Genomic DNA, 10,541 nt, shown 5'->3' on the forward strand with positions numbered 1-10,541 from the left:
CCCTCCAGTGGTTTACCTCCAGCCAGGACCTGCCATTTACATGTAGATCTGCTCTCCTGTCAAGGCTAGATTGAGACCCTCAGAGAAAACTGGCTCTGCAGGAAGGAGAGGGGAGGAGACAATAATTAACATAAACATTTTGACTGAAGTTGCTTCAAGTCTTGCTCTTCAGCAAGGAATTGAGAGATGGTATAACAGCAGTGTTAAAGCAAGGACTTTGGGTTCAGACTTGGGGTCCAATCTCAGACCTGCCAGTTACTTGCTGGGTGACCTTGGCAAGTTATAATCTCCTCAGACATCAGTTTCCTCATGTGTAAACAATGGGGCAAGTGCTGTTTTTGCAGTGTTTTCGGTGTAAAAGAACAAAAGTTGTAATACACGGGGTCTTTAATCCGGCGCCCCCACAAAGTGATCACACAGTAAGTGGGAACCAGTATTTAGAATGGGATTCCAGGAAAGGAAGAGATGTCAGCAACCACCCACACCCTTCGTAGGGGTGGGGAGTTGGGGCAAGGTGACCAAGGGTGCAAGCCCAGAAGCTCCACTTCTTGTAGAGAACCTGAGTAGTGATTGACTGGGTTTGGAGCTGCCGAACTGTCATATGGACACAGGTCCTGCCAATTTGTCTTCGACTGTGTCCCTGAGATCTGGATTTTCCAACCCCCATTCCCAAGCCTGAGTCATATCCCTGGGAAGGAGGCTGGAAAGAGGAGAAAAAGCGATTGTGGGAGCAGATACTAGAGAGAGATCAGAAATTCAAAGGGCAGCAGCAAAATCCTGTGAGCTTCCAAGGTAAACAGCCTGTGCAGCCCAGGGTGGATATTGGCATTGTCTGAATCTGCCCCACCTTCAAGATCAGTAATTTAAAACTCCTAATCTTCAAGGTCATGGTAAATATTTGATCACTAAACTTATGTGGAGCCCTAGCATTGCCCAGCAATTACCCTCTACCTCCGGGTCCATTTGCCCTTCCCTCTGCCAGATGACCATTTTGTGTTTCCCTCTCTCTTCTCAGTTCCCCTTCTCCGCATCCCTCTCTTTACTCTCCACGGATGTTCTTTTTTTCCCATTTTACTGAGAAAATGAACACCGTTGGCAGAGAACTTGCAAAAGCTCCCACCCACATATGGACCCACCTACCCACATTGTTGTCTTATTTCCCACACTAGGGGTGAGTAGTCTCTGCTCCAGCCTTACACTAACCCTTCCACCTGAAGACTTGCTCCCTTCCCCTCTCCTACTCAACAGCATTGCTATAGTAGTTCTCATCCTTCGGTCCTGAATTACTCATTTATATTCACTCTACTCATTTTATTTCTGTATTACGCCGACCATTCCCATCCATGTTCATATATGTTGCTATTTCTTCCATTTAAAAAAACCCTCAAATCTATTTTGGGCCTCACTCTCCCTTCCAGCTATTGCTACATTTATCTCCTTTGTTTTACAGTGAAACTCCTAGAAAAGTTGTCCATACCCACTGGTTCCCATCTTTCTCCTCTGTGGGTTACCGTGGAAATGAATCTTTTCAAGGTCAACAGTGATGTCCACACTGCTAATCCAGTGGCCATATTCCTTGGTTCTCACCTAACTGGACCTATCAGCTACATTTATTTTTTTATTTTATTTTATTTATTTATTTTATTTATTTATTTATTTTTTTAAAGATTTTATTTATTTATTTGAGAGAGAGAGAATGAGAGACAGAGAGCACGAGAAGGAAGAGGGCAGAGGGAGAAGCAGACCCCCTGCTGAGCAGGGAGCCCGATGCGGGACTCGATCCCGAGACTCCAGGATCATGACCTGAGCCGAAGGCAGTCACTTAACCAACTGAGCCACCCAGACACCCTACATTTATTTTTTTTAAAAAGATTATTTATTTGACAGAGGAAGAGAGAGAGAGAGCGCGCATGCACAAGTAGGGGAAGCGACAGGCAGAGGGAGAGGGAGAAGCAGGTTCCTCGCTGAGCAGAGAGCACAACGTGGGGCTCAATCCCAGGACCCTGAGATCATGGTCTGAGTTGAAGATAGACGCTTAACCGACTGAGCCACCCAGGCGCCCCTATCAGCTGCACTTGGTGGTTACCTCTCTCCACCTTGAAGTGTTTTCCTTTCTTAGCTTCTAGAACAACTCTTTTCTCCTTCTTCCTCGCTGGTCCCTTCTTCTCAGTCTCCTTTGCTGGCTTCTCCCATCTTCCTGCCCTCCAAACCTGGGGATGTCCCAGGGCCTCATGCTCAGACCTCTTCTTTTTTTAACGCTTACTCTCAAGGTGACCTCATCTAATCCCATTGGTTTTAAATATCATCTATTTAAGTACCATCCAAGTGCTGATGGCTCAACATTTTCTACCTCCAGCCCTGACTGTCTTGGAACACCGTACCCCAGCAGTTGCACCTTAGTCACCTCCAACCTAACAGGCTAGAATCGAGCTAGTGATCTTCACCCAAAACTTTCTCCTCCCACGGACTCTCTCATCTTGGCTAAAGATAAACTTCTCAGTTCCCCAGACTCAAAACAGTGGAGTTTACCTTGATTATAAGGGCACTAATCCCATTCATGAGGGCTCCATGCTATGTGCTAATCACCCCCCAAAGGCCTCATTAAGGTTTAGGATTTCAATATATGAATTTTGGGGGGACACGAATATCCAGTCCTTTGCACATACATCAGTGAACCCTTAAATTAGAGCTTTGGCTCACACCCTGTATGGGGCTCTTGACCCAAGCGTGCGATACCCTTGCTTCTCTCAATCCTACCATATCTCCATTTGCATTTCCCAAAGGTATCTCAGACTCAAAAGGCTAGGACCAACTCATGCTCCCCTCCCTCTGGGAGCCCCTGCCCAGTTCACGTCTAATTTTCTGTTTTTCGTTTTTGGTGTTCCCTGTTTCAGTGAGTGATCCCACAATCCACTAAGTCAGAAATCGAGTTTTCCTTGAGACTTCCTTCTCCTTCATTATGTGTATCGAATCCACCATAAATTCCTATTGATTTGATTTCTGAATATCATCCCAGTGTGTCCTCTTCTCCCCGTCTCTGCAGCCGGCCCCCGAGCCTGCTATCATCACAGCTCCCCAGGCTAGCCCTGAAGCTCCCCACTGGCCTCTCAGCTCTTCCATGACCTCCCCAAGCACTGTAGTTAGAGTGATCTTGCGCAAAAGCAGATGCCATCGTGTGAGTCCCGACCTCTAACCCACCTCCTACTTAAAACCTTGAACAGCTCAATTTTCCTTCTGGGATTGAACTACGTTCCTTGGTGTGGCCTATGAGGCCCAGGCATGGTGTTTCCTGGCTAGGCTCCTGACACATCCGTGCACCTCTATGTTTCATTCTCTGCAGCTGCCACCCTGACCTTCCTAGAATTTTGCTCCGCCTTGCTGAAAAATCTTTGCATCAGTTCTTCCTTCTGCCTGGAAAGCTGTTCTCCTCCCTTTGCCTGGTAAACCCCTGCTAATTCCTCAGATGCCAGCTGAAGGGTTGCTTCTCTGGGGAAGCCTACCCACATTCTAGTCCGGTGCTAGCTTCTTAATTATATTCTGAAATAGAAATTTCTGGGCGCCTGGGTGGCTCAGTTGGTTAAGCATCTGCCTTTGGCTCAGGTCGTGATCCCAGGGTCCTGGGATCAAGACCTGCATCGGTCCCCTCCTTGGCAGGGAGTCTGCTTCTCCCTCTCCCTCTGCCGCTCCCCATGCTCATGTGCACACGCGCTCTCTCTCTCTTTCAAATAAATAAATAAATAAATAAATAAAAATAAAATCTTAAAAAAAAAAGAAATTTCTTTGTAGTACTCATGCCACTTTGTATTATACACTCACAGTTGTGATTTTTTAAAATAAATTAATATATGTTTTCTTTACTCCACTAAAAGCTCTGTTAGAGTATGGGCTATATCAGATTTTGTTTACAGCTGTATCCCCTGGGCCTACCTTACTGTCTGACACTAAGAAGGTATAAAAAATACTTTCAAATGATCAACTGAGCACAAATTGTAATTCATGCTAAGAAAGAAATTACCAGAATGCAGAGGTAGAAAATGTAGCTAATTAGGGTGGTCAGGGAAACCTCTCTAAAGCCATAACATGTAACTGAGTTCTGAAGGAGGAGAAGGAGGCAGCCAGGGGAAAAGGCGGTGAATGTATGTATCTCTAGGGAAAGGGATGAGTATAATCAAAGGCCACAAAGCAGAGAGTTCTGTATGTTCAAGGGAAAAAGGAGGCCGGGGTGGCTGGAGTGTAGTGGGGAGGAGGCAGCCACAGGATGAGCTTGGAGCATTAGGCAAGACCCAGATCATTTAGGATTTATTGGCCGTGATGAAACATTTGTGTTTTATTTGAGGTATAACTAGAAACTATTAAAGGTTTTAGGAAGGAGGCATGCCCCGTGACCTAATTTCTGCAGAGATAATAGATTGTAGATGTGGAAGCCCAGAAGTAAGAACATCCGGTGAGGATACCATCCAGGTGAAAGCTGGGGCTGGGATGAATCACATATTAGGAAGCACATGAAAGAGAGGTGGATGGAGTCAAGAAATATTTTGGAGGGAGAAACAAAACCAACAGGACTTGGTAATGGATTGAATTGGAGGCAGAGAGAGATTATAATAAAGGAGATGTCCTTGTTTTCTTACTTAAACAGTTGTGTGGATAGTGGTACCATTTACAGAGATGGAGGAACGTGAAGATTTGAGGGGAAGGATTGAGGATTGAGTATTGGCTTTATTAACAATGAGATGCCCATGAGATATCCAAGGGGGCATTTTAAGGAGGTGGTTGTGTATGTGAGTCTGGAACTCAGAGGAGTGATGTGGGTTGCAGATCTAAATTTGGGGGTCATCAAATTACGGATGGTACTTAAACCAGTGGGAACGTATATAATCACCTATGAGCGTGTGTAGACCAGAGCAGGAGGCCAAGCCCTGGGAAATGCTAACGTCTGGGGGTCAGGTTATGAGATGCTCACAAAGAAGATTGAGAAGTGACCAGGGTGGAAGAAGGACGCCCAGGGGAAGGCAGGCTTGTGTCAATAAAGAAGATGTTACTGCCTGAGCAAAATGAGGCTGAAGGGCCAAGTTCTCAAATGTACTTAATGCCACTCAGCTGTACACTTAAAATGGCTAAAATGATAAGCCTTAGGTATGTTTTACCACACACATGGACATGCAAAAGTGGCAATTCGTGTGACTTATGCTAGCTGAGAGTGTGTTGTGTCAGGAGCTCAGGATGGAGAAAATGAAGGGGCTGAATGGGCCAAGAGTTAAGGCTGCAGTCCCGGGCACACTTGAAGAGGAGAGCCTAGGGCAAGTCCATGAGCAGCTGCAGGGCAGAGCGGCCCCCCCGGGCACGCTGGTCTCGAACCTGGAGAGATACCAGACCACTTTGTCAAGACTCCTCCCTTCCCACGGCAGTCTGATCTCCTGACGCCAGGGAAGGGACGCTGGCCTGGGCTGCTGTCTCCTCAGAGGCCCCTCGGGGACACTGCATGGCCGTATGGCCGGCCCATGTCTGATGACCATGAACCTAGAGCCCTGCACAAGCACTGAATTTTCTCACCAGCTGCTCTGTCGTGGCCTGTGTCGACTTGAGATACATCTGCACTGCTGGTGCCCAGAGATTAGAGAGGCCTTCCAAACCAGAGATGAGCCAGCCTCCCACACAGTGAGAAATGGGATGTGGACGACAGGGGTAATGGAGCCTTCCTTCCTCGCTGGATCCGGAGAGGCAACTTGTGTTTCAGAAAGGAGACAGGAAATGGGCACAGACTCACTCACTGATTCAACAAATATTTACTGCAGGCTGACTCCATACCTAGCATTGCCAGGCACCATCAAGATTCCTGCCCTTAGGGAGCTTGCATTCTAACGAGACAGACAGACTATAACAGGCAAAACACATAAATGAGTAACACGCGGGTGGTGAGAAGTGCTATTCAGATAGAGATAGGTAAAGAGATAGGAACTGTCAGGAGGGTATTATTTTATGCATTAAATTAATATTGCATAAAATTAACATGCATTACATTAATATTGCACAAAATAAATACCATGGGTTAAATACATGCACAACTGGTATAATTTCATAGAGTGGCCAGTACTTTCTTTGTCTGTTTGAGCTGCCATAACAAAATGCCATGGCTGGATGGCATATGAACCACAGAAATTTATTTCTCAGAGTTCTGGAGACTGGAAGTCCAAGAGCACGGGGCCAGCATGGTAGGGTTCTGGCCAAGGCCCTCTTCTGGGTTGGAGACGGCTGACTTGTTGCTGTGTCCTCATAGGGCAGAAAGCGCAAGGGGCTCTCGGGGGCCTCTTTCCTAAGAACGCTAGTTCTGTTCACGAGGGCTCCGTCCTCATGACCAAACACCTCCCAAAGGCCCTCCCTTCTGATACCGTCCCATCGGGCATTAGAATTTCAACATAAGCGTTTGTGGGGGGAGACAGACATTCAGACCATAGCAAAAACAGTGAAGAAATTAAAGCAGAGCAAGGGACTAGAGAGTGCCACTGGGGGAAGGGCATCTGGTGTACATAAGGTCAACTAGGAAGGACACAGTGATACATCTGAGCGACACTTAAGTGATAGGGAGATCAGTCCCAGCAGCAGGAATACCAAGGAAAAGGCCACGAGGCAGGACAGGTTGTAGTGTGCCTAGGAAAAGCAAGGTGGAGGCTGGGCAGAGGGTCGGGAGGGTAGGGAGGAGGATGAGGAGCTGGGGCAGGAAGAGGCAGGGGCTGTGGAGAGCAGGTTGCCTTTATCCTAATGTGATGGGAGTTTTAAGTGGAGGGTACACAGAATCTGACTCACATTTGGAAAGGCGCATTCCATCTGCTCTGTGCAAGTTCACTGTGGGGAAGTAGGAGCAAACGTAAGCAGACTCTTAGAGCAATGTGGCAAGAGATGGTGGGGACTTGGTCCGAGATATTAATGGTGAGAGGGCTGAGAATTGGTCGGATTTAGGCATGGAGCAACTGCAAGAAAAAAAATATATAAAAATAAGGTGAGTTAACATCGATTGAGCCGTGCCCCGAACCGGCTGCTCCCCTAAAGCCCTTAATTCTCATGATGACTCTGAAAGAAAGTCTCTTTATCCCTGGTTAGCATCTGGGGAAGCGGAGGCTTATGAAGGGAAGCCCCATGGCCAAAGCTGCTGTGTGTAATTGGTGCAGTTGTCCCTGAAAGCCCGGTTGTGTTGACTCCAAAGCCCGTGACCTTGGCTTCGGTACTGCACTGTGCAGTATCCCTGACTGGTCAGCGCAGGATGGAGGTGAGGCAGGAGCCGCACCAGGCAGAGCAGAACGGGCATAAGGGTGAGGAGCCAGAGAAGGAGGGAGATGGGGTGTAGGCAGACAGCTTGGGGTCTGCTCCTCCTCACCCACAGACTGGGGTCTGCAGCCTGTGGCATAGACGGAAGTCCTCAGGGCAGTTCTCTCCAAGGGCTCTGTGAGGTCAGAGCGCCCACAGCCCTGCTTGGGTCCCCAGGTATCCAGAATGGAGGAGAGAGACATTCTCCCCATTTTTACTTTAGTCGGAGCACCATGAGGGCTCTAGGGCATGGGATGCCTGGTGCGATGATTCTTGTGAGTCTGGATTTCTAGAAACACTTGCATAGGGGCTTTTGACAGCGTTCTGAGCTTCTGAATAAGCTCTGGCCAGTGAAGTTTGAGTCATTACTGTTGGTGTGACCTCACAAGCCAGAATATAGAATTCTTTTCAGGTCACATGGTCAGAGTGTCAGATTGATAACGGTGGTTTAAGATCATTTAAAACCACGAGGTCAGGGGTGCCTGGGTGGCTCAGTAGGTTAAGCATCTGACTCTTGATTTTGGCTCAGGTCATGATCTCAGGGTTGTGAGATGGAGTCCCTTGTCAGGCTCTGCACTCAGCAGGGAGTCTGCTTGTCCCTCTCCCTCTGCCTCTCCCCCCTGCTCGCACTCTCTCAATCTCTCTTTCTCTCTAAAATATACAAGTAAATCTTAAAAAAAAAAAAATAAGTAAAACCACAAGGTCAAATCCACACACAGATGTGCCTGGAAGAAAAGGTCAAAATCTTTCTTAGACTCAATTCCATTCTATACAACAGATTCCCAATTCCACATCAGACCAGCAACTAAAGGAGGGGGTAACATTTAGGCGAGAGCCCCCTTCAACAGCTGGGAACACTTGCACCAGGGTGTTATCAGAATTTACCGCTCAGGGGTTGAAGTTGTGGGAGTGGCTAGGACGGCCCCGTGAGAACAAAAGTCACACATCAGTGCCTCGTGTAGGAAGCATCATCTTATTAATAACTTGCGTTGAGCATTGCAGAGTCCATTCACATCCCCCGTGTCATGTGTCACCGTCACCGAGTACTGAAGGAAGCAGAACAGTTATCTGTTACTGATTTACTGCTCTGCAAAGGTGCCCAGGAGCATTCGTCCTCAGGGAACCGCAGATCAAAAGCGCAGTGAGATCCCGCGTCACCCCACCGGGTGACTATAAAAACAACAACGACAGCAGCAGCACATCACATGTGTTGGTGAGAACGTGGGGAAGTGGGAACCCTGCTGATCGGTAGTGGGGTATAAAATTGTGCAGCCACTTCAGGAAACAGTCTGGCAGTTTCTCAAAGGGTCAGTAGAACCCACGATATGATTCAGTAGTTCCACTTCTAGGTATGTGCCCAAAAGAAATGAAAGCAGGGGCTCGAACGGATCCTTGTGCACCCGTGTTCACAGCAGCCAAGATGTGGAAACAAACCAAGTGTCCACCAACAGATGGACGGATAAACAGAATGAGGTCTACACATATAATGCGATAATATCCAGCCATAAAAATCACAAAAGGTGCAATTTATTATTTTTTTAATTTTAATTTTTAGTTCACATCTTTTCATTTACTATCAGCACTTAGTAACAAGGAGGCTTAATCAAGACAGGCAGAGAAGCTGTTTCCTGTTCTCTCTCTCAAACACGAAAGACATAACGAATAAGATCCCATGCGTCCCTCATCCTAACGAGTCTAGGATCACAAAGCACCATGATGAAGGGTATAACCAGAAGCCACAACTATGTTTTTCAGTCACCTTTTCTTAGGTTATCAATGCATTTCTAGAGTCTCTTGGTTTCTTGGCAATGATTCAAAAACCCTAGGAGACAAACGCCTTGTATAGCAAGAATGTCCCAAGCTTCCAGGCCCTGTCATCCTTTTGTTTTTCCAACCTCAAAACCTGTCAGTGCCAGAAGTTTGCCTCCAGCACCAAGGTCTCAGACTGGCTGAGGAGAGCACCTGCATTTGCTGACAAGAGGGCCTTGTTACCAGCACTCAGCTTCTCCAAGTTTCCTGAGAGCTCTTAGTATCTCCACTTTCTGTTGGGTGTTCAGGCCTCTTTCCAGATTTTCCCACCACGAGCTCTCCATCCATCTCCACTCACCTTGTCTGGAGCTGGCCTGGCCGTTTTTTGGCAAATAATCTGATGACGTCTGGGGTCTTAAAGGCCTGGCTCATGGCTGCCTGCATGGCCGGTTGCATTCCACTTGGCTCATCTACCAAAGTCATATTTCTAGACATGATTTTCTTTAGTGAAATCATTAAAGTCACTTAGTTGCTCCAGAGTTTCCTTTATTGGTTTCTTCCTATCCATCTGTATCAAGTTCCTGTCTCGTCTCTTAATACCCGGTGCTGACCTATCCCAATGTGCATAAACTTCCTACTGTTGAAGTCCCAAGTGTCATGAACTTGAGGAATGTGAAAGTTTCATCAGGACTACAGGAGGCTCAAAATTCAAACCACTTGGGGGTGGAGTTGGCTGTGGGTCCCAGCCTGGCAGATGCTCGCAGCGGGAGACCTTCCCGGAAGGTACAATTTCAAAACGATTCCACTTCTTTTTTAAAGAGAAAGCAAGAAATTGGTCAGAAGTAATAAGATCAAGTACCAGCTTCCCCCTCACTCCTTCAAAAAATTGCTTTCTGGCTTGTTCTTCCGTGATTGCCCATCTCCAGATGCACAGAGCTCAAGTCATTTAAAGGCCAGTGGCTTTTGCATGGTGCCAAATATATATATACTGATGGGAAGTTTGGGAGGGTGAAAATTAATCAGACATAGACAGCCTACTAATTAAAACAATCAGAAACACCAATTTAGAATTAGACGCTTTGTTTCCTGCCACCTGGAAATGACTGGGGATGGAGCTCGGGACTATCAGCCACGGGGGTTCCAAGTGTCCTCAAACTGAGGAGCCCTTTTACAAACTCTGTTCACCTTCTGAACCCCTTTCATGTCCCATTCCCACATCCCCTCCAATGATATTTGATGTCACCATGCTGAAGCAGGACCAACCCACTGGGCCAGGACATCTCGTCTTCGGTTACCTGGTGGTACCTCGGTTTCCAAATTATCCCTCTCGGATCTCCATTCCGTCCCACTCCATGGAAAAGTCCAGTCGATAACGGACGGCCCATCCGAGCTGGCTGTTAAGAGAAAAGTATCCAAGGAAACTGCTTCATACTTCAGTGTGAATCACTATTTTGCATAAAGGTGTTAGATGTCACCTTTAGATGTTTGTTTTT

The sequence above is a fragment of the Neomonachus schauinslandi genome, chromosome 12, assembly GCF_002201575.2.
Source record: "Neomonachus schauinslandi chromosome 12, ASM220157v2, whole genome shotgun sequence".
NCBI lineage: Eukaryota > Metazoa > Chordata > Mammalia > Carnivora > Phocidae > Neomonachus > Neomonachus schauinslandi.